Below are 7,521 nucleotides of genomic sequence, written 5' to 3'. Positions count from 1 at the left end.
AAATTCTATTTCCATTTTGCATTGTAGGCAGTTTTGTACACTTCCAACTATCATTTACACTAACTTTTGCCCATACAGTAGCCTCCACATCTGACCATAATGGACCCTCCAGCGGTCACTAAGTGAATGCAGCAGTCCTTAAGCCAATGCCGTGGTCATATATTTAGGATGAACCAGATCTTTTCGTGGTTTCCTTCTACAGGGAGTCCTCGACTTACAACCACAACTTAGCCCCAAATTTCTGTTGCTAAGTAAGATGGTTGTTCAGTGAGTTTTGCCCCATTTTACGACCTTCCTTGCCACAGTTGTTAAGTGAATTTGGCTCCCCCTCTGACTTTGCTCGCCAGAAGGTTGCGAAAGACGATCACCTGAGCCTGGGACACTGCGACCACCGCAAATATGAACTGCCAAGCGCCCAGATTTGGACCACACGACCGTGGGGATGCTTTAACGGTCATTAGTCTGAAAAATGGGCATGCATTCTTGGCGACAGGATGTTCTCTGCCCTGCGTGCCTTGGTGGCCCTTTGCACCCCTCCGGTGACCCTGAGGACACGGAGAAACGTCCGGGTGGCCTCCAGGAGTCTCTGAAGGAAGGCGAGGAGTATAAATCCTCCCCTTCCCCACCCTCCGCTCAGAGCAGAAGAAGCTTCCTGGAGGAGAGGAGAAACGTCTTCAAGGAAGACAGGAAAGTCCAGTTGCCTGGACTTTGGGACAACCATGACCTGGATGGCGGAGAACCTCCATGGGCATTTCTCTTAGTAGAAGCTCCCAGGAACGTTCTTTTCCTTTGCTCTGCTGATGCTCGGCATCTCTGCTCTTGTTCCTCAGCTCATGTATCACGCCCGAGAGTGGAGAACCTCTGGAGGTTCTCCATGAAGGTCTGGGCTTCCTTCTCCAGCACCCCTTCCAGGTAAGAGACGGGAGGGAGGAAGAGAGGGACTCTGGAGGTAGTAGTTGGGGTGACCTCCCTCTCTGGGAAGTCTGCAGTGCTGAGAAAGATAGAGGAAGGAGAAGAAGACCAGTAAGAGGATGGGATGGGATGGGATGGGATGGGATGGGATGGGATGGGATGGGATGGAATAGAATAGAATAGAATAGAATAGAATAGAATAGAATAGAATAGAATAGAATAGAATAGAATAGAATAGAATAGAATAGAATAGAATAGAATAGAATAGAATAGAATAGAATAGAATAGAAAATATGGAATGGAATGGAAGAGAAGAGAAGATAGAATAAAATAAAGAGAATAAAATCATTTATCTGAAATGGTATCAAATGGTATCTCCTGTCAATCCGGGGGCTGAACTAGAAGACCTCCAAGGCCCTTTCCAAGGGGGCCGAGGTTCGTGCCAGGGAGGAAACTGCCCAAGAAGCGAAGGGGGTGCTTGGTGCTTTCTGAGCTTTGTTTTCCTGTGGATGGTTTCTGACCCAGCTAGGTAACATCGTCAGTACTAGAAGCTTTTCTCTGCTTCTTTACAAGCGTTTTGCCCTCTCCGTATTGATGGTCATCACTGATGATGTTACCTAGTTGGGCCCTGAAACGTCTGCCAGAAGACCACCAAGCTCAGAGAGCCCCAGGAACCCCCCAGTTCAGCCCTGAGCTCCACATGTTCCCTTCGGTTGGAACGACTGAACCAGCAGTCAGGCGAAGGACGTGCAGCAGTTCTGAATGACAAAATCTGACCTTGTGCTTTTCTCCCCCCTCCCTACAAAGCTAAAGAGATGGAGATGAAGCCCAAAACAAAAAGGGGAATACCGTCAAGTGGCTTAAAGAGGATTTCATCGCTTCAGGATCAAACGTATTTTATAATAACATCCCCAAAATGGCTAAGGTAGGTTTCAGTCCAGCCTTTGGCCTTGCTTCTTCTTGACCTTCCTTTCTCTCCTCCTCCGTAGGACCTGGAGATGCTCCAAAAAGCCAATAGAACAGAGGGGAGGGCATGATCCATCCATCTCATACAATCTATGAGACCAATGTAGAAGAATGTATTAGAATCAAGATCATGTGAAGGGTTAAATGCCACTTTATAGTGCCTCAGTAAGGCCACGCTGCAAGAAAAGAGCCATGCGCAGAGAGCACCAAGGACCCCGTGGTCCTCCTGATTCCCCACCATCTTCCTCCCACCTCTTTCCTTCCTCTTCCCTCCTCCGTCCTCTCCTTCCTCCCCTCCTTCACCCACTCCCTTGTAGCACTGATGCTCTTCCTCGTCGGAAAACTCCGCACGAAAACAACCAAGCTCTGAGAGCACTAAGGCCTCCTCCTCCTCCTCCTCCCCATAACCCCCCACCCACCCTTCTAGCACTGGGGATGTTACCTTGTTTGGCCATGAAACATTTGCAAAGCTCAGAGAGTAGCAGGTGCTCCACAGTTCAACCCTGAGCTACAAAGATTCTCTTCCGTTTGCTAAACTGCAACCTCAGGTCCTGCACGCCCAGCCAACCAGCCAGGGGGGAGGGAGTCTGGGAGTTGGACAGCTGGTCCTTGACCTACAACCTCAGCTAAGCCCATATTTTATGTTGCTGAGCAAGACATTTTGTAAATGAGCTTTGCTTTGCGACCTTTCCTGCCACTGCCGTTACCTGAATCACTGCAAATGTTAACTTAGGAACACGGTTGTGAAGGGACTCTGGCTTCTCCCTTGACTTTGCTTGTCAGGAAGTTGCAGAAGGGGATCACGTGACCCGGGACGCTGCAACTGTCACAAGGACACGTCAGTTGCCAAGCCTCCGAATTTTGATTACATGACCGCACAATGGTCATAAGTGCGAAAAACGGCCAGAAGTCATTTTTTTTTCAGTTGTACATTGTTGCTTAGAACTCCGAACGGTCACTAAATAAATGGTTGTAAATCGAGGGCCAGCAACATCTGGAGACGGGTTGTTCACTCGTCCTTCCAGGCAGAGGAAGCAAATCTAGGGTCTTCGTCTGGACAACTGTCCTCACAATTGGTGGCAGAGCTTTTCCAGCCGCTCCTCTCCAAAGCTACCTCAGCTCCAGCTGATCCAGCCCGGGATGGTCCCTCTTAGGTGCCTGGTGTCTGTCCCAGCTAGGAAAGTCAAGTAAATTGTGAGAGGTCTCCTGATGCAGAATGGAAAGCGACGCTTTCCTTGGAGACAGCGACCGAAAAGCCCCGTTCCGTCCTCTGCTCCTTCGCTTGGCCACAATTTCTTTATTCTTGTTGCCTAAACAGGTTTCTGCACATCCCAGAATGCCCAGGAGGAAAGTGGATGGATTTCCCTCCCTCCACCAGAAGTCTGCAATCCCAGAAAGTAGTTCCCATCTCTCGTCTCAGGAGAAGGTGAGCGTGCAGAGCTTTTGCCCTTTGGGGGGCGCAATTGTCCAAGGCACAATGCCAACTCGGCGCGGGATAATTCAACCATTCGATTCGTTCCAAGGATTTAAAGAATCATTTTCATTTTTGGCGTTCGCGTTCCGTTTTGTCCCTCCTTTGACACCGTTCCTTTAATGATTCTGTTCCATCGTTTCTTTGAGATTAGTCAGACAAATGAATAGTAGAATAACAGAATTGGGAGGGACCTTGGAGGTCATCTAGGCCAAACCCCGCTCAGGCAGGAAGCCCTATGCCATTCTGGGCCAAGGGCTGCCCAGTGATGGAGCACCTAGAACTTCCGGAGGCAACTCGTTCCACTGATTATTGTTCTCACTGTCAGGAAATTCCTCCTTAGTTCTAGGTTGCTTCTCTCCTTGATGAGTAGCTGACCCCACATTGTCCACTTCCTTTTCCTGGCCCACTGGTGGACCTCCCTACGATTCACTGACTCTTCTCCCAACCTTCAGATTTCACTGTACAGATACTATGGGGTGAAACTTCGGGATTGCAGACAGAAAGACCTGCTGAAAGAACATCTGGCAAGACTTCTGGGTTTTTCATTTCACCAAGAAACTGACAGAGAAGTGAGTGGCAGTGGGGTTTCTGCAGGGCCCTTGCAGACGTTTTGTTACCCAACGAGGTCACATCATCCCTGCTAGAAGGGAATGGGGTTTGTGGGGAGGAGGAGGAGGAGGAGGAGGAGGAGGAAGAATTATGTTGAGTTGTATACACTTTCAACAGCTCAAGAATGTGGTAAATTGGCATTAATCATTGACAGACAATAGACTATTTAAGTGCATAAAGTCAATCTCAGAATTTCATCAAGATTATCATCTATAGAGTGCTAACGGAGCACGAACAGCTCAGGTGCAAAATTGAGAAGGTCAGGAACAAGAACCTGGACTTGATAGATGGCAGAGCGGCCCTCCTCGCCGAGTTCAGGCAACAACTGAGCAGGTGAGAAGCTTGGGCATTTGTCTACTTTCAGAGGGAGAGTTTCCTGACCTCAAAGCTGTGGCCGCTGCGGCTAACCGAAGAGTGTCTTGCTTGTTGGTTGGGATTCACCTCTAACTTTCTGGTTCTTCTAGAGAGAGAGAAATGAGGCTGGACTTGTGTAAGTCCATGAAGGCCGGAGACCAGCCTGCATCAGAGTCAGCGGGGAAGAAAAACGCTGGCAGAGACGAGACCCGCCAACCCAGGAAGCCGTCGTTCCTCCAGTACCAGCTGAAGCCAGCCAAAACGTCCTCGGATGGCTCCGGGGATCTCTGGAAGGCCGGGACGGAGATCCTTCGGAGGCATCCAGACACTCCCTGGCCTCTCGTTCATGGAAGATCCTCCGGCACCTCTGGAAAAGTGGCTTGAGTGCTGCGTATAGAACTTGGAAAAGATCCTGAGGATGAAGAACAAGAGACCCAAAATGGATTCAAACCTCTGAGAGCGCTACAGCTGCCTCCTCCGGCATCGCCCCCTCCCCTCCTCCTCCTCCTCCCTCTTCCCCTTGCCCTCGTCCCCTCCCCGTTGTATATATTCAAGATATTCAAGTATTTTATTTATGTATATATGTAGGGGTGGGTGGGTCTGTACATATGTTGTATATAGTTAGTTTTAGGTGTTATGCATAGGTTTCACTTTTGAGAGCGGTAAAAAAAAAGTAACAATAAAGATTCTTATCTTATTATCTGATCTTATCTCCTCTCCTGCCTATCCTTCAAAACCACTCTGTAAGAAATTCACTGCTTTTGGGGTGGGAAAAGTTTAAAAACTAAAATCTACTTGACAACCCCAGGTGTGGCTTTCGACAATGGGAGGTTTTGTTCACACAAACCTAACGCAATATGGAAAAAAAATTGACATAGAAGGATATTTTGGATACTGAAGGGAAATTAAAATCACCTCCTGAGGCTGGTTTTCCATCATGCCACCCCCCGCCGCTGGGCGGCGGAACCGACCAGGTGGTTCCGCCCCAGGCGCCTAATGGACCCGGATCGGTTCCAGAGGGCGCTTGGGCCTATACCTATCACCCTTACCCACAGCCCAGTCGATGCCCTGGTGGAGGCCTGGGAAACGGCTGCCACCAGGGCACTCGACTGCGTTGTACCCATGCGACCTCTGACCCGTCGCAGATCCCGCTGGGCCCCATGGTTCTCTGTGGAGCTCCGGGAGATGAAGCGTCGGAGACGAGGTCTAGAGAGCGGTTGGAGATCCAGCCGGTCCGAATCCGACCGATTGCAGTTAAGAACCTTTATAAGGTCTTATCTTGCGGCGATAAGGACGGCGAAGTCTAACTACTTTGCCGCCCTTATCGCGTCCGCAGATAATCGCCCGGCCGCCCTGTTTAGGGTGACTCGCTCCCTCCTTAATCAGGAGGTGAGAGAGGATCCCTTGCAGGGACGAGCCGAGGAGTTTAGTCATCATCTGGCGGACAAAATCGCTCGGATCCGGACCGGCTTGGACTCTGACTGGGCAGAGTCTGATGTGGAGGAATCAGGCGGTCTTGAGCACGTTATCTGGACTGAGTTCAATCCTGTTTCCCCTGATGATGTGGACAGGATCATGGGGAGACTGAGCACCACCACATGTTTGTTGGATCCGTGCCCCTCCTGGCTAGCTTATGCGGCTCGGGAGGGAACACGAGGCTGGTTCCATGCAGTAATAACTGCTTCTTTGAAGGAGGGTGTCTTTCCTGCCGCCTTGAAGGAGGCGGTGGTGAGACCCCTTCTCAAGAAGCCTGCTTTGGACCCGGCTGTCTTAAACAACTATCGTCCAGTCTCCAACCTTCGCTTTCTGGCGAAGGTAGTTGAGAGTGTGGTGGCGCTGGAGGAAACTGATTATCTGGACCCGTACCAATCGGGCTTCAGGCCCGGACACAGCACGGAGACGGCATTGGTCGCGCTGGTGAATGATCTCTGGAGGGCTAGGGACAGGGGTTATTCCTCTGTCCTGGTCCTATTAGATCTCTCAGCGGCGTTCGATACCATCGACCATGGTATCCTGCTGCGGCGTCTCAGGGGGTTGGGAGTGGGAGGCACCGTTCTACGGTGGTTCTCCTCCTACCTCCAGGGCCGCTCGCAGTCGGTGTTGGCGGGAGGGCAGAGATCCGCCCCGAGGTCTCTCATTTGTGGAGTTCCTCAGGAGTCGGTTCTCTCGCCCCTCCTGTTCAACATCTATATGAAGCCGCTGGGCGAGATCATTCGTGGTTTTGGGGTGGGGTATCACCAGTACGCTGATGATACCCAACTTTTTCTTTCCACCCCGAACCAACCCAGTGATGCCCTCTCCGTGATGTCCCGGTGCCTGGAGGCGGTTCAGGTCTGGATGGGGAGAAACAGGCTTCGTCTCAATCCCGCCTAGACTGAGTGGCTGTGCATATCGGCATCTCGGGTCAACCAGACTATTCCATCTCTAACGATGGGGGGTGAGGTGTTACCCCCCCGTTGATAGGGCTTGCAACCTGGGCGTCCTCCTGGACTCACGGCTCAATTTTGAAGACCATATAGGAGCCATGACCAGGGGGGCTTTTGCACAGGTTCGCCTGGTGCGCCAGTTGCGTCCCTATCTGGACCGAGATGCCCTACGCACAGTTACTCATGTGCTTGTGACCTCCCGTTTGGACTACTGTAACGCTCTCTACATGGGGCTGCCCTTGAAGACCACTCGGAGGCTTCAACTGGTGCAGAATGCGGCCGCGCGAGTTGTAATGGGGGTTTCCCGATACTCCCATGTAACACCTCTACTCCGCGAGCTGCATTGGCTTCCGGTTGCCCTCCGGGTGAAATTCAAGGTGCTGGTTATTACCTATAAAGCCCTACATGGCCTGGGTCCGGGTTATTTGAGGGAACACCTGCTGCCGGCATCAAACGCCCTTCGCCCAGTGCGCTCCCACAGGGAGGGTCTGCTCAGGGTTCCGCCGGTGAGAGATTGCCGGCGGGTGACACCCAGGGATGGGGCCTTCTCAGTGGGAGCGCCTGCCCTCTGGAACCAGCTGCCGGTGGAGCTGAGAACTGCCCCCAACCTCCGTTCATTCCGCCGGGGCCTGAAGACCTGGCTCTTTGAGCTCTCGGGCCCAGGCTGAGGAGAAATTTTTAATTGGGGTTTTTAAGTGTACAGGGTCAATTTAATATTTTTTAATTTGGTTTTTTAACTTTTGTATGTTGGATTTTTTAATTCCCTGTATTAAAGTCCTC

At 51.2% G+C, this 7,521-nt stretch overlaps 1 long non-coding RNA gene across 1 annotated transcript; it reads left to right on the top strand.

Moving 5' to 3' along the window:
• Positions 1-734: 734 nt before the first annotated feature.
• Positions 735-3,876, top strand: LOC310648177. Its single transcript, XR_014494030.1, has 3 exons — positions 735-912; positions 3,197-3,304; positions 3,805-3,876. It is a non-coding gene; the product is annotated as an uncharacterized lncRNA (long non-coding RNA).
• The last annotated feature ends 3,645 nt before the right edge of the window (positions 3,877-7,521 follow it).

The sequence above is a fragment of the Vipera ursinii genome (genome assembly GCF_947247035.1).
Source record: "Vipera ursinii genome assembly, chromosome: 17".
Lineage (NCBI taxonomy): Eukaryota > Metazoa > Chordata > Lepidosauria > Squamata > Viperidae > Vipera > Vipera ursinii.
This window is presented reverse-complemented; position numbering and strand designations above follow the sequence as displayed.